The sequence below is a fragment of the Varanus komodoensis genome, unplaced genomic scaffold (assembly GCF_004798865.1).
Source record: "Varanus komodoensis strain SLA01 unplaced genomic scaffold, ASM479886v1 scaffold18_3, whole genome shotgun sequence".
NCBI classification, from domain to species: Eukaryota; Metazoa; Chordata; class Lepidosauria; order Squamata; family Varanidae; genus Varanus; species Varanus komodoensis.
This window is the reverse complement of record NW_025335549.1, coordinates 10460328-10477296: the sequence shown is the minus strand read 5'-3', so window position 1 is coordinate 10477296 and position 16969 is coordinate 10460328.

Here is a 16969-nt window from a genome sequence, read left to right as displayed (position 1 = left end):
TGCGGCGCATTTAACCGTTCCAGAACAAGCCTGCCTAGAGCACAGCCAGGCTTCTCCCAGCTGCACAGGAACAATGCACGGTCCCCAGAGGCCTGCCTTGAAAGAAAACGCTGGTTTTATCAGCCTCACCCGCCCTTATAGGTACAAGTTTGGACAGAACCAGGGATATGTGTGAAAGGGCAGTGGGTTGCAGGCAGGCAGTGAAAGACCAGCCAAGGTAACTCGACAACAAGCACCAGAGTTCTTTGCTTCTCACACACACAGCTCTCCTTTCCTCCTATTCTGCTCTTCCAGGCCACCCCCCTTTCCCTTTCCTGTTGAAACCCTGGCTCCAGACCACTGAAAATCCTGCTTTTAACAGCTGCCTCCCCCACTGCTCTTGGCTTCCAGGATTTCATTAGAAATTGCTCACACGTTTTCCAGCTAACTTTTATAACCATGAGGGACAGAAACTTGATTTGAGATAACAAAAATATAATACAATATAATAAGAACTTGCCGGATGCAGAGCGTTGTATCCCATGCCAAATCCTGCGCTTACATTCACAGAAAATATATACTCTTTCTGACTTAGCTGATCTCACCAGAGAACTCAAAACTGGAGGGATTTAGGGGAAGGGAGAACCAAAAGTGATCTGAGGGAGAAATTACTGCCATTGTCTGGGGAACTTAATGGGTACTGATGGCAATGGCTTTTTCCTCTCTTCACCACTCAGTGACTGCTTCCTGGCTGCTATTGCTTCCCCCTGCAAGGCCTCCCTGATAAAATGATAAATCCCAGCAGCGCTCCATTCCAGTGGTACAACAGCGTAAGGGAATGGGGACGCTCATTAGTGTTTCACAGCTTTCCAGTGTTCCTACCATGGAATAACACGATTCCGTTGTCAGCAAGGACAATACCGAGACGGCTTTTATGTGTACACTGCCCGTCCTCAAAGCAGCCCAGGGTGGTGCACTAGCAATGATAAATCATTACGCATCATAAGTAACACCTCCAACGATACAAGAAGGACAGCTATATCAGGCAACACACGCCGTCGTGCTGCGGCCCAAAGCGGCATACAGCAGCAGCAAAAGGAACGAGGTGAGTCGCAGATATCCTACTCAAATCTTATGAATGGGGCGGCAAATTTGAGGGGAAGGGGCACTTTTGCCTACAACTCAGGAAAAGAAATCAAATGCGATGGCTCCGCAACCTGACTATACACAGAGTCCTGCTTAGGGCATCCATAGAAATGTCAGCAAAATTCTTGGGCATCAGCAACAAACATTTACATGACTTCCCTATTTTTTTCAGCCCACGCTGCCTATCCTGTTGTGCCAAGAAAAAGAAGAAATAGCTTAGAATCTGAAACTGAAATGGAATTGCTCTCCTATAAACTTTCAGCTGAAGCTGGAGCAAGCTCAGCTTATTCTGACGCTCTCCAATGTAGTCCCCTCCAGATGTGCTGGACTTCAGCACCCATCAGCCATAGCCAGCACGGGCCTCTGGATGATGCCGGGTTAGTAGAAGACTTGCTCAAAGCTTGCACCATCTTTTTGCTCAAGGGCTGCTTAAGTAAGTCTTCGCTGTGCTCAGCTGCAGTCTCTAAATCTTGCTCCCTCCCCAGCAGTGGCCTGTGCCCTGCAGGAAGCTCCCTTCCTCCCCCACGCAGGCCCTTCCTTCAGCAGACTCCCCTCCGCCGGTCCAGCCTCCTGCATATTGCAATTGTTGCCTCTGCCTGCTAATTACTGAAGGCAAAACCATCACCTGGGTGCCATGGCAACAACCCACCATTCGTTTTTTGAATGCTGGTTCACCTCATTAGGTAGTTTTCGGGATTTGTCTTTCTCTGTCCGGAGAGGGGAGAAGAAGTCGGGCAGCTTCACCTACTGGGGTCTCTGGATCTCACGGTGTTCATGCTGCTTCGGGGATGGTTACGGTCCATGCTTATGGTATGGGAAGCTTTCCTACTGCAATTGTCCATAGTCAATTACAGCAGTTGCATTTCATTTTCTTCTGATGTCAGTATCTGGAATCGGAAAGCAGGAAAGGACCTCCCAGGTCAGCAGCCACACAGCATCTGCCTGAAAACCTCTAACAAAGGAAAACCTACCAACTTCCAGTCATTGGTTCCTCCGCTAAAAACTTGCGCCATCATGATGCTCAGTGAAAATTCCCCTCTCTTGGTGGGTTTCATCCTACACTCTGGAGCAACAGGGAACGGATTTGCTCCAACCGCCGTCAGGCAAGATCATCACATAGCTGAAGATGTATCTAGCTTTCTGGTGGTCCTCTAAGGCCTTCCTACATGAACTCTGTCATATGTGGCGCCCAATTTTTCCTCTCCATCAGGATGGGGAACACGTGACTCTCCCGATGTTGGCTACAATTTCCTTCACACCTCTCAGTTTGCTATGTTAATCAAGGCTGATGAAGGGCTGCAATCTACCAACTTCTCAAAGCCTACACAATATATCACAAGCTGCGGATAAACTTCATGCATCTTAGTGAAGTGGCCTTCATCAAAGCTTATCCCATAACACATGCATATATGTGTTTCTCCCAGCTTTTTCTCTTTTCCGAGGAAACCACCACAGTCCTCTTCCTGCGCTCCATTTTATCCTCCCAGCCACCCTGCCAGTTAGGTTAGCTCCAGAGTCAAAGAAAGGCCAGGAGTCACCCAGTGAGTCTTGCGGCTGAATGGGGACTGGGACCTGGTTCCTTGAGTCCCTGCCCAACAGTCTCACCACTACAGCACAGTGGCTCTTTAAGGCACCACAAGACCTTCCGCCACTCTTGCACATCCCATGAGCTCACTGCCTAAGAAAGCTTTGCGGGTGAGGTCCTGGGGAAGATGCTTTGCCCAAGAGGAGGCACGGCTAATCTGAGGAGTGGATGAGCACCGGTATCATTCAGTGGATGGGCCGAGTAGGAAACGTCTCTTTTTAGCCCTGTACAAACATAGGTAGGAGAGAGAGTGTGTGTTCCAAAAAATGCAGAACATCATGCTAGTGTGGGAGGTTACTGGGCAATTTGTGCCTGCCAAGAACAACCACTTTGCACGAGATACACCCACACCTGGCACGCTGCCATTACTTACTTTTCACCAAGTCTGCAAATGTTTAATTAATTCATCTGTTAGATCAATCGCTTGTGCTAAGTGTTTTACAAACGGACAGTGGCCAGGGCTGATGGATGTTGTCCTCCCAAAGCCCTGGAGAGTGGGGAAGGCCGACCTACCGAAAGAAGTGAAGCACCCAGCAGGGGTCACACAAATTGGGTTTGGCTTTGCAAATCCTTCCAAGGGCAAGAAAAGGGCCCATGGAAGCCACATGAGCACTCCGCCAAGCCCCGCAAGAACACAAGAACGTCCAGGGCAGGCCTGCTCCTCCAGCCCGGCGGGGAAATGAGCTCACCGCATGCGTCTTCCTGCCAAAGAGCCAGCCGCCGGCTCTTCCGTAGCCCCACTCTGGCTAACTTGGCACAGCGCCTCCGCCTGGGCTGTGGCATGCGCCAGAGCAGACTGGGTCCCTTCCCTTACTCAGGTTGCCGCTCTCTTTTCCCTGCTCACATGGGCTTGCCACAGACACAGTCTTGCACTTGGGCTTGCACAGGGACACAATCTTGAACACACAACACTGCATGCACACACACAAGAGGCAAATCTCTCCTGCGATGGGTTAAGACCGCCAGACAAAGCAACCCTCCTCCTGTGGCAGGAGCAGTAGGATCCCCCCCCCCGCAATCTGGGAGAAATAGCAGGGGTGGGGGGAGTGGGTACACTAACAAGGTCATATAAAATTGCATGAAGCTAGGATTAGAAATAAGCGATGACTAGCTAAAGAATTCTAATGATTCAAGAGAGCCGACTGGTGTTGATTTATTTGCATAGACCTCTGCAGTAACTCCACCTCCCTTTAACCAAATCATATTATCAGCCTGTCTCTCCATTTCAGCTCAAGTCTGTGCATGGCTACTCAGAAGTAACACCTCCTGAATTTAATGCAGCTTACTGTAATGCAGACACACATGCAAAGGACAAACAGCTTTCCATCACAACCCTGGGCATATTCACTCAGTGCTAAGTCCCTCCATCTTCAGCTGAGCCCTACACTCAGTCACTGAGAATAAGCCCCAAGGAACCCAATGGAGCTTACTTCTGAGTAAGACTGTTAGTAAACATCCCTATGACCTTGCCATTATAGGCACAAATATATGTCCATACATGTCTAACAGGAGGGAAACAAGCAGCCAGTCTTATTCATAATACATTTGTCGAACGTTAGCAGTTAGCCTTTCCCGGTGAGAATAAAGTTTACTTGAGTTCAGGAAGCATTTTTTCTTGGATCACTGAGGGCAGTGATTCCTCTTTCTGCCCATGCCCTAGGGCAAGAGCAACTGTCCTTTCCACTCTTAACACCCTGCTGTAAGAAATGCCATGTTGATTGCATTTGTTCCAAGAAGTACATGAACCTGGCCATCACTTCTTCACAACAACCCTGCGAGGTATGTTTGGCTGGGAGACCCACAGTTCTCCAGTAAGCTGGTCACCTTCGTGAGAAAGTTCCAGGTTGGGGCATCATCACTTCCACTCAGAATAGGCAGCTGGTCCCTTCTCACACTCCTGCCACCCACTTCAGATTCCACCATATGCCTGAGCGCTCCAGGTCATGGTCGCCACGGTAAGAACTGCTCTGAGGCTCTCAATGCAGAAGGAACGACCACGAGGACAGTGTGGCCAACAGCAGCCCAGCTCTGGGCAGAAGGAACGAAAGCAAAACCTGCCTGTGGGGGAAAGATGGGGTGGAGACATTTTGGTACTCCTGCCATGCAGGCCTCTCCAATGTTGCCAAAAAGACATTCCAGTGTTCAGTAGGAACAGGGCTGCAGCTCCCTGGTCTAGTCTTACGCACGCCTGCTCAGATGCAGGCCCAACTCACTCCCTGGGAAGGATGTAATATTAGCATCAGCTAGCAGTATTTATATACTGCTTCTCATTTGGAACAAATCCTAAAGCAACATGCTATGCAGCTTTCCGTCAGATCCTACGGAGGTAAATAAGTCCTGCGAAAGTCTGTCGGACTTCACTTCCAAGTACTTGTTTAGAGGATGACTGCCCGAGGGAGGGGTTCACATGTGCGCATGAAGTGAGGGGCTGTGTGTATGGCAACCCCAGAGAGGAGCATCGAGGGCTTCTTCGCCAATCACACAAGCGCACCAATGCTGCTGGTTTACATGCTCCACCATAAATCAATACATAATAAACATGCTTGTGCAAATCAGCTCTTTGGATGTGAGAAGGAAAAGCAGGGTGGGGGACACAACACCAGAGCAATGCCAAACCCAGACTGCTTAGGTCGGTCTGCACACATGTGTACACACACAGAGAGAGAGAGAGAGAGAGAGAGAGAGAGAGAGAGAGAGAGGGAGATGGGGGGTGGGGGGAGAGCTCCAGAGCATGCACTTCCCGACCAGGGGGGGTAGGCCACTGGGCATTTCCCATTCCAAACTTTAGAAGCTCCCTTCTTCCCCAACCCGCTGCCCTCCAGATGTGGTCAATGGCACCTCACGTCATTCCCTGCCAGCATCTGGAGCCCCAGTTCAACACTCAGTTGCTTCACAGTGCATTCTTGCGCATGCCTACACCAAACTCTGTCCCACTGCGTTCACTGGGCTTACTCCCTAAGTCAGTGGGCTGGATCCAGGCTCAGTTATACTTAGAGAAGACCTGTTTAAACCTGTGGGGCTTGGGTTAGGCAGCAGTAATTTAAGCTCATGGATTTCAGCGGGTCTTTTCTAAGCATAACTGATCCTGCATGCACCCTGGACCCTCCAGGATGGCAGCTGGAAGCATCCCAGCGTGCAGAATGCAGGAAGGAGAGCAAGAATAGTATTACTGACAACCTTTGCGGGAGAGGATTCTCTTATTTCTCCGTCGCACTCCATCATTTCTTCCCTGCCTCTCACATCCATTTTAAATACCCTCCCGCGGTTCCATGTGCCACCCGTTCGGCTTCCCCGACACCGATGGTCAGCCTCGGAGAAGTCCAAGCTGCGGGCTCCCTGGATGGAGCCAGCCTAAGAACACTCGTCTTCTTTTCCTCTTGCTGCCCGATTCTCACGCGCTCCCATCACGCCCCGTGTAGACCTGGTGGCAAGCCGTGCCTCTGCCCTGGGAAGCGAGAGGGGCGCACGTCCACTGCAAAGCGTGCACGGAGTCGGCCGTCTGCACAGGAGGCAACCCGCTGCTTCCCGGGAGTTGCCGGGCGTGTGAACGGGCGCCCTGCGCCAAAGCAGCGCAAAACAGAGCCCGCCTTTGAGTTGGGGAGGCGTGCGGGAGTGCGCCCCCGAGCCTCCCCGATGCCGCTTTTGCATCAGGACCAGAAACGCCACCCACGGGCTCCCGGCCCCGATCCTACCTGTTGCCGATGGCGCGGCGCCAGCCGAGGAGGAGGACGGGGAGACGGCGGTGGTGCGCGAGGTCCGCTTGCTGCGCGGCGTCTTGCCCAGCATCACCGGCGGGGAGTTGCCCATGGCGGCCGGCGGCGGGGCGCTCCGGGGCGCAGCGGAGCATCGCCCGGGCTCAGGCCCCGGAGCCCAGCGGCAGGGCGCCCCAGGCGCGGCCCGGCGCCTCTCCTGCGCGACGCGGCTGCTGCCCGGAGCTGGCGGCGGCGGCGCTCATGCCCTGCGCCGCAGCCTCCTCCGAGCCGCCGCCGCCGCCGCCGCCTGTGCATCAGGCGCAGCCGCTGCTGCAGCATCGTCTCTGCACCTGCCCCCGCCTGCGGGCGGGCTGAGAACGGAGGGAGGGGTAAGGAGGGCCTCCCCTCCCCTCCCCTCCCCTCCCCTCCCGAGGATCGCACGAGCGCAGGCTGGCGCGGAACACCACCCACGCGTGTGCAAGCGGCCACGCGCGGTCCCGAGCTCGCTTCACACGCGCACCCAGGCGCAGGTGTACCAGGTTGCCGCTCAGCGCCATGCTGGAGAGCCAAAGCGAAGAAAGGCCTCCCCAGAGCATGTGCAGAGGGCCTATTCTTGCTTGGGGAAGAGTTCCCCTGAAGAAAGTGGTGAGCAACCCGAGTGGGGCTTGATCTGTGGTTGCCCCCCCCCCGCAATATACCTGCATGCCTCAATGACACGTGTTCAGGCACAGCAAGAAACAGGTGCACAGAGACACACCCTTGCACGTGCCTGCTCCCCACGCATTCCTTTGCACAAGCGCAAGTGGCCACGGAGCACCTGTGGGGTGGATTCCACTTCTGTTTCCACCATCCCCTGCTCGCCAACACCCTCCCGGCCATATCCTTTCATGCACAACCCTGACCGAATGCAAGGAGTCTGAGGGTGCAGCCCCAACCCTGTTTGGTGTCCTGCAAATGCTGGCACCCCTCCAGCCAGTCCTGCAGGCAGGACTCCCCCCCCCCTTTCTAAACACGCACAGAATTGCACCCTTCATCAATTCGCCATATGAATTTTAGTTGGTGGAGTGAGAATCGGCTCGAGTCTGCAATCCTGAGCACACCTACTAGTGAGCTAGCCCAGTGAACACCTTTCTGGGCAAGTGTGCACTGGATTGCACAAAAGTGCCAAGGTCTGCCTATGAGCTGAACTTGCACCCCACTGCAGTTGCGGGCATGTGACTGAAGTCCCACTGAGCTCAGCAAACAAGCTTAAGGAAGCAGAAGAATACAGCACTACACAGAACTCAGTCCCAGTGAGTTCAATAGCACACGTTCCCAGAGAAGTAGCTACAAAATAGCTTTAGTCTGGATTCAATACATGTGTTTCTAAAGTAAAACAAAACAAAAACAAAAAAAACCCTTGTCCTTCCACAAAGCACAATGTCTCTTTTGAAATTCTGCTGGTTTTTAAGTTAAAAAAAATAATATTACAATGCCCAATTAATCAAGGTATCTTTTTACTTGATCAAAACCTTGCACCCCTGCTAAGACGCCTAGAGGTTATATTAAAACAGCCGGAAGGCAGGAGAAGGGAATCAGAAGTGGGAAAGTAAGAGATAAAACCCCCAGCCCTGTGCAGGCTGAGTCAAAGACCAGTCGCCTCCGCATGTGCCGCGCTCAGCTCCCATCACCTCAAAGCGGGGCTACCGGGGATACAGTCCTCCCTGCTTCAGAAGAGTACCAGCTTTGGGCAGGCTTTCTTGTAGAAACTAACCATAAACTTAGGAAATGGTTATTAAAGGCTGTACGGCAGAAGAATCTGATCCGGTAAAAGGAAATTGTCCGTGTTCTCTAGAAAGCTGGGAGGAGCTAAAGGACCCCACAAGTTGAAAACTGCAAGAGAAAAAGCACGGACTTACCAAAAACACCCACGCACACATACTGTTACCATCTAGCCTGCCTTCAGGACAACATCATTAGCTCCCCGTTTTGCTATTTGTTAAAATCCCTCACCCTCTCCCTGACACAGGATGGGGCAGAATGCACAGGAATACCAGCTGTTTAGGGGAGGTATTACTATACCAGCACATATTAGATGGTGAGGAAGGCAGGGACTGGGGTAGGAAAGGGATCCTTTGGGCTGCAGATGCCCAGCCTGAAGATTTCTGCAAAGTTATTTGTTATTTCTGCAAAGCCCAAGTCAGCTGTCTGGAGAGGGTGTGTGTGTGTGTGTGTGTGTGTGTGCACGGACATGCGCATAAAAGGAAAGCTTTTGTGAGGCCAGTTCCTCACCATCATCTGTGTTAAGAAGATGGAGTACCAGAAAGCAGTGGGAAGTTGCTATGGAAACAGAGGCAAATTGGATCGGTACTCAGCATTCTCTGGCAGAGAACTTGCCTCATTGACTGCTTATGGGAGCCCATCTCCATAGGCATTTGTGCGCAAATGTAACTTCTCAGTCAGGAGGCAACATCACACCAGCGACCCAAAGTGAAAAATCTGCCAGCCAAGCCACCAGCAGGGCTCCACACCAGCGAGAAAAACCTAGCCTGCATTCAGCTACATTCCACTGAGAGCCAGTGTGGTGTGGTGGTGAAGAGCGTGGGACTGGGACTCAGAGGATCCGGGTTCGAGTCCCCGCTCAGCCACGGAGCCAACTGGGTGACTCTGGGCCAGCCACAGACTCTCAGCCCAGCCTCCCTCACAGGGCTGTTGTTGTGGCGATAAGACTGACAGCAGCAACAGCAGCAGGAGAATGATGTAAGCTGCTCTGAGCTCCTCAAATGAAAAAAGGCAGGACATAAATCTAATAAATCAGCCTTCCCCAACGTGATGGCCTTCAGAGGCATTTGGACCACAACTTCCAGAATTCCCACCCAGCAAGTCCACTGACTGGGCATTCTGGGTGTTGTGGTCTAAATGTGTCTGGAAAGCACAAGGTTAGGGAAGGCTGCAATGCATGCATATATACCTATAATACTTATAGGATTGAGAGGCATTAAAACTTTTAGAACTATCCTTAACATGCTAGAATCATGCCCTGTATGTCGACCTTTCTTTCTGCTGGCCCAGCACCAGATCTTGCAGAGCAGCGGGGGGCCCAACTCCCACCAGGGTCCCTGGGAGGAGAACTTACAAAGCTGCTGCTCCGCTTCACCTGCTTCAGCCTGCTTTTTCACCTGCCCCTCCTTCTGGCCCAGGTGACAATGGGGGCAGGAGAAGTCACAGCCTTTCCAGCAAGCAAGTGGCCATCGTGAGGGGAGAAGGCAAGGAGGCCCTTAGGAGCGCTGCTTGAGTCTGTGCAAAGGATGCCTGGCTGGCAGAAATTCTGGCCATGCTGCTTTTCCCGGCTCAGAGGTTTTCTCCCACTGAACAGGCCTCCTTTCAGCACAGCACGCATGCTTGGCATTCCACTGGCTGCAGCTTAATCCCAGGCATCTCCAGGTCAGGCTGGGAAAGGCTCCTGGAGAGCTTCAGCCGGTCAAGGTGACAGACAGCACTGAATGCTCTGATATAGTGCAAGACATCTTGCTAGGACTCATCAGAGAGATGCATTCAGCATCAGGGGCCCTCAGGCTTTTAGGACCCATAGAAGCATCTGGGAACTTGAGACGCTGCTGCAGGTACCTCCAAAGAATGTCGACTGTGGTCACCACTTTGGCATCCACCTGTGGGGGATCTCAGGCTGCGTCTCAGTAAAAATGCCTGCTTTGTGTCTATTGGCCCTGTAATGTCTCTTGAATACAGGATTGTCTAATTTGGCTAATTGCTGGCATTGCAGTAAAGCTAGCACTTCTCTTAAATTGCATGCCAGTAGTTGGGTATTTTTCTGGGGGGAGGCTTTTTCACATAGATAAATTTTGCACTAGAGCAGTCTTTAATATTCACTGTATGTGTGAACATTAAAGGTTCAAAAATAGCAATCTTTATCAGGTTCCTACATCACTGGACGTGTCCACAAGTCCCAAGACCTGGGCCCAAATCTGGACCTCCAGGATTTCCCAAATGGCTTCACCCAATTTCCTCAACCATTTGCTTTCCCGACTTCTGTTCAGTTCTTTTTCCTCCATTCTAAAATGTTGAAATACCTCTGAGTTTAGTTGTTGACAGAAAGCACTTTACATTGCAATATGCCAGGATTTTTTTGGTATTTCAGCCTCAGCCCCGTGCCTTTGCCCCCCCCCCCCCCCCGCAACATGGCACAAGCCGCTTCTCTGAAACAGAACATCCATGAGGCTGGAAGGGCCCGAGCACAAGTCACAGAAACCGCTGCTCGTAAAACGGGGCGCCAGCCACCAAGCAGGGCCGGCATCGGGTGCCAGCTCAGTAAGCGATGGAAAAAGGAAGGAGGTCAGGAGGAAGAGGAGATGCCAGCACTTGCTCGCCCGTGGGCTCCCTGCCTGACCACCAAGCGAGTGGTAAGGATAACAAGGAAGCAGAAGGGAAGCAAGAGCACCCATGGCGGCGAGAAGCTAAAGTCACTGAGCCAGTTGGCACTGCTTAGCAACTACCTCCTTCCCACCCACAAATTCACATATGCGGATACTAATTTGCCTGTACAAACCCATGGGCCCGAGGCGCAAGCCCCTTGAGTAGCTAGCAATGCAATATGGAGCTCTTCATGTGGGCCTTTGCAGTAAGCCTCCAAAGAAAGCAAGGATGGGATAGGACCCCGGAGTTCTGTTTCTGCATCCCTGATTATTCCCTTCCTTCCCCCCACCTCATCCTGTCCAACCTCTGTCCAACAGTCTTTCCACCCAGCTCCTTAGGATCATATTTGCCATCAGTCCAAACAGGGTTTTATTTGCAAAGGACTAGGGTTCAAGGAGGAGGAAGGGCTGGAAATAGAGGGTTCCGCAGAAGCCGAGAGAAAAGGAGAAGGACCAGGGAGATGGAATGACTCCATATTTACAGCCTGTGCTCATGGACACTTTCCTTTTTTCTATAATGAACAATCCTGAACACACAAGATCTGTCCAATCAGTTCAGAGACTGGAGTGCATGTTCTATCCAATTCAGAAGACCTTAAGAAGAACCCAGCTCAGGCCGGCCAATGGCCTTCTGTCCCCACAGCAGCCAATCAGATGCCTCAAAGGGAAGCCCACCTGCATCCCACGGGGGCAAGACCCCCTTCTGCTCTGGTGCCCCAGCATCTGATATTCAGAGGAGGACTGCCCAAAATGCAGGGGGCAGCATATAAACACTGGGACTGGTAGCTGGAGCCTGGCCTCGAACAGGGGCTTAGAGGCTCCTTCCAACCCTACTGTGCTATGATTTTAGCCCCTGTTAGCTCAACCCTCTGTGATACTATTTTCAGACAGGAGTTTATCTTCGTTCCTGTTTTGGTAACGAGGAAAACACTGCCCCCTCCTGCTTGCCCCTGCACAGAAAGTGGTTTTTTAGGCCCCCTTCCCCTGCCCCATTTCTTAGAACCAGGATGTTTTGTTACTCTGAGATAAGCCCCATCACCACAGCCTCTAACGTGCATGGGACTCGGAGCACAAGAAGAGCTGTGCTGAATCAGACCAAGGGGCCATCTAGTCCAGCTCTGAGCTCACACAGTGGCCTGTGGGAAGCCCACATCTGCAGGCTCATGCGCCCCAGCAATTAGTGTACTTAGAAGCATCCAGAGGCAGATCCCAGAGGCAGCACCAAGCCACCCCATCCGGATGAGTAACCATCAATGGACATGTGCTCCAGGAATTTGTTGATCCCCCTTGAAAGCTATCCAAGTTGGTGGCCACTGTGCAGTCGCAAATTCCGTACTTTAACGGTGCGCTCCACACAGTGCTTCCTTTAATCCCCCCTGAATTTCTCCTTCTGTAAGACCTCTTCCAGTTCTTCATTTCTTGAAGGCGGGACACCTCAAGGGCCCTGTCTGATTGCCTGGGACACCACTGCAGTCAGCCCTGCTTGGCGAGTGGGCGAGGACCAGCACAGTGCCTCCTTCGGCAAAGGCCAGCCACAGTGCGAAGCCCACGCACCACTGGCCACCGGGGCCACTTGCCCTCTTTTGGAGGCACAGAGTGGAGGATCAAGTCCTTGAGCCTTCAAGAATCAAACAGAGGTTCAAACAGGGACAGCTGCCCAACTCTTGCCTCTCTACAGTAGGAAATGTTGTACCTGTTGAGTATCTGCAAGGCAAATATTACATCAAATATCGCGTGAGAAAAATACTATTTTAGCCATGCCCTTCGATATTCGCAGGTATTAATCCTTCAAGAGTGCGATCACTGTGACTTTGCGGAGATGTCCATGAGAAGGTCAGTATTGGGACGCAGATGGCCGGTAGCTGTGGCTGAGACAGCTGGACCAACGTGCTGGAGAGGGAGGGAAGGAAGCCTTGCAAGATGTTACAGGGCCAAGTCCAAACACAGGCTGAGTACAGGGACAAATGGGACCTGAAGGGCCAGAGACAAAGGCAGAATCCTGAAATATGCTGCGGTTAACTACCAGCAAGGCAGAGCCCAAAAACACACTGAGGTCAGATGCTGGCAAGGAAGGAAGAGTGCAAGGCACCTGGCAAGGTGGGCTGGGCAAGGGTGCAGACAGAAGCGGGCAAGGTTCAGGGCGCAGTGAAAGGCAAAGCAAGGCCAGGCTGGAAGCTTGCAGGTAGGCTTAGGGCTGCAGTGGTCCATGTGACTGTGGCTGAGGCAAGACTGAGCAGCGCAGGATTGCCAGCTGGAGCCCTGCAAATGCCTGCAGGTGTGCTCCTAACTCTGAGGTGCCTGGAGGGTAAACGGCGCCATTCGCCACCAGGGGAGCTGTGTTCAGGCGTCAGATCCTGCCACAGAACCTCCCACGGGGCTGTTCTCAAGACCAGTGAGAAACTCAGGTGCGTTAAATGCCCCTTTGTAAGTGCAAACTTGGGAGTGTAAAGTACAGCAAAAGAGTGGATTTTATCACTTTTTTCTAGTGCACTTCCGTGGGTGATAAACTCTGGCTTAGGAAACCGATCCATAGCTCCTTGCGTGCAACAGCGTCTGCAGAGTGCACCCCTCGCCTCGCTCCCCCCATTCTCACGCGCCCAAACCACAACCAGCCCCTGAAGGTCTGGGAGGAACACGGCCAGATGGGAGGAACCAATTCCACGCAAACGCGCGCGCGCGCATGGCTCCTGCGCCACCTTTCCCAGGAGGAATCCAGCCCTGCGGGAAGCCCCGAGGGGGCTCCATGCGGTCTCCTCGCAAGGCCCGGGCACACCCTCCCCCGAAGCTGCCACAGGGCAGCAGGAGCCCCGCTGCCTCCCCCAGGGCAACCGCATGCCTGAAGCCTCCTGGAGCCACGCCGAGGCACGCGCGGAATAACGAAACAACTGAGGGCGCACCGTTTACATACTTGGGCTGCCGCGCAGCTCTGGGAAGCCTCAAGGAGCCCAGGCCAGCCGGATCCGTCTCCTGCCCGGCTCCCCAGGGGTCATGGGCGGCAATGCGAGAGGGCCGGGGCCGTGCCCAGGCCGCAGCCCACCCGGAACAGCCAGCTCCCTCTTGCCTGGGCTGGGGAGGGGGCTGGAGCGGCTCGCCCCCTCTGCGCTTCCCTAACTCAAGCCAGATTTGCTTCAGGCGAGGCAGCCGTCTGCAGCGGAGTCTCCCGAGCTGCCCGTCTTAAAGGCACAAGGCGCCTTATTCGCCGGGCAGCGGGGTTTGCGCCATGCCAATCCGGATGCGAGCAGCCAGGTCCGCATCGCCCCCGCCCGGGATCCCCCCAGCTAAATCAGGCGTGGACCAAGCACCCACAGCAGCCTGCGTGGACCAGGGGCCTTCGGAGGGGCTAGGCTGGCACTGCCGCGACGCCAGCCAGCACGGACTTGGGCAAGAGGAGCGGTAGTCCAGCACCATAAAATATGGGAACGCAAGTGTCCACGGGTGCGTCTGCACGCCTGCGCTGCGGGTCTCCTGTTTGCTTCTTGTCTTGCGTTGTCGTGTTTGGTCTGTGTGTTTGGGAGCACGGAAGATCTGGGTTCTAGGCTCGGCTTGGCCCCGAGGCTCACTGGGTCACTTTGGGGCAGTCCCTCACTTTCAGCCTAACCTACCTCACAGGGTTGTTGTTGTGGGGATAAGGCTGAGTGCGGGAAGAGGAGAATGATGTGAGTACTTTGAGATTTTTTTTAAGAGAAAAGAAGGGATATAAATCCAATAAATAAATAAATGTGAGCTGCCTTGGGTTCCTTGCAAGAGGAAGAGAGGTAGGATATAAATGCAATGTAACAATATTAGAAGTCATATTTCTCCCCACCCCTTATTCTTTTCCTACACCCGTATTAACACATGTGTATGACTGTCCGTTGGAGCTGTCTATAGAAGTAATTCTGTGTGTGATATGTACACCTTGGCTGGGAGGATGGGGCTTGTACTGCAACACATCCGGAGGGCGCCAGGTTGGAGAAGGCTGTGTCAGAGCTGAGGAACAGAACAGGCTGAGTCAACATTTACTACTGCTCATTTCTCCCAGTCTTGCCAGCATCATCTGAAGCATGGGAGGAAAACATCAGACAGTCGGGCGGAGGAGGGGGGCAAGTTCCAACCCCTGGAATCCGCCAGGGAGCCACCCCCAGTTGCTGAAATTGCACCCATCAAATTGCAAAAAACAAACCAAAACTACACTGCATTAAAAAAAAACTTTTCAACAATGTATACAGGAAATGCATGTCCTTTTATACTTCATAACTGCACTCCTGGAAGCCCTGTGGGGAGCACAGATTTGCAATAAAGCTGCTGAAATCCAGCAGTGGCATCCTGCGATGAGGCGGGGTAGAAAGGGCCATAGGGTGTGTGGCAGTCTGGAACTGCATCCAGTCTCACTCTCAGGCACTTTGAAGCACGCTACAAATGTACTACTGCAAATACATGTTTCTATTCCCTTCCTGCAGAAGTTAGTCTCAGGATTTCCTGGTGGTTTCTTTACTGCAGCCTGTAACCCTCCCCAAAGCTCTTGGAGGTGGGGAAATGTCAGGCCCATAGGCCCAAAGAACAGATGGATCCCCACCCACCCCCAGATGCTGTATTGCCTATGGAAACACTCCAGCCAGCCACATACAATGCTGATGAAGATTACACAGACAGACAGACAGACAGACAGGCATGCCTGCAACTCCTGTCCAGCAATCCAGGCATCCTAAGGAAAGGCTTGCGTGTCAGTGGTAGAAGAAGGTCCCAGCTTTACTCTCTGCATAGGCTGGGAAAGGCCCTTCGGCCTGAAACTGTGGAATGACTGCTGGCCAGGTTAGACCAGTGAGCTACAGGAAGACCTCTGGCTGATTTCCAGGAGATGCACTTGGGTTTCTGGCTCCGGGTACATGAACAACAGGAACAGCGATGCACACACAAAATAAAAGAGGTTGCTGAAAAGAACACGAAGGAAAGGGCAGGTGTGGGGACCCATGAGCTTGTCCCTGGGACTAATCACAAACTTCTGCATCTGAGCTGAATGCTCTCTCTTTTACACCAGATCCTGAGCAGAACAAAATCCAGAAGGACCTCTGTTTTTATCGCCACCTTATCTTCATGTTATGAAATCCGCCTTCACTGGCTCTGCCTTCTAGGCAGCCAAAAGTATAAACAGGCCTGTCCTGCATCTCTTGAGCATCCCCTACATACTCTGAAATGAAGCCACAGGTCTGTTGTCTCGAAACAGATAAACTTTACCACCCAACAGCTTGCGAGGATTCCCAAGCTCAGGCCCTGGGCAAGAGATGTGATAAGGCAGCAGGGAGGTGAAGACGCAAAGACCCTCTTTCTCACCTACCATTACCCAAAAGGTGCAGCGGAAGGAGCTGCAGTGGTAGTTTTTTTATTGGCTAGTTTATTAAATTTATGAAAAGCCTCAAAAAATAAATTTTCTCTAGGCATTTTACGGTAATGAGAAAAATAGACATAAAACCGCAGTAAAACCAACAATATATAAATTAAACATACTGATATGATGGCATATTGCAGGGATTTGGGTAATAAACAAGATTGCTCAGGCCAATAATAAATGGCAATAAAACACAAAAATAAAGGTACTTTATTAACACTAAAATACTTTAGGGTGCAATCCTACACACACTTAGACAAAGTGTTCTATAGCTCCCGGTAGCCACTCAGACAGCTATGCCGGCTGGGGCATAATGGGATTTATAAGGACTTCTTTTCTGTTGAAACCTTCATAAGACCATGCCTCTAAAATATTTTAATAGAGAGACTCTGGAAAATGGAAGTGGCTGGCGCAATGGAAACATCTTCAGGCATTCGCTTTCGCAGGTCTTTGGTTTGGGGCTGTCTTTTGTTCCTTCGCACACACAGGCATATAAAAATCATGCGTGCAATAAGCACATGTGTTTGCAAGCAGGCACAGAAAATAACCACAAGTACCTGGAAGCAGGTGCCTGTTCGTAGTTCCCCCACTGCAATTGCATGCATTTGTTTAGATTCTATTCCAACTCTTCTAAAGGCACCAGGCAGGACTAAAACTTCCAGTAAGAAAGCAGCGGCTACAAGCAGCAGCCTTGGGGACACGGATGCATTGCAGCAAAAACCCTTGGGAACCAGACAGGCTCAATTCGTCGGCTGCAGGAAGAGTGGGCACTCAGCTGGCTAGGTGTCTCTCT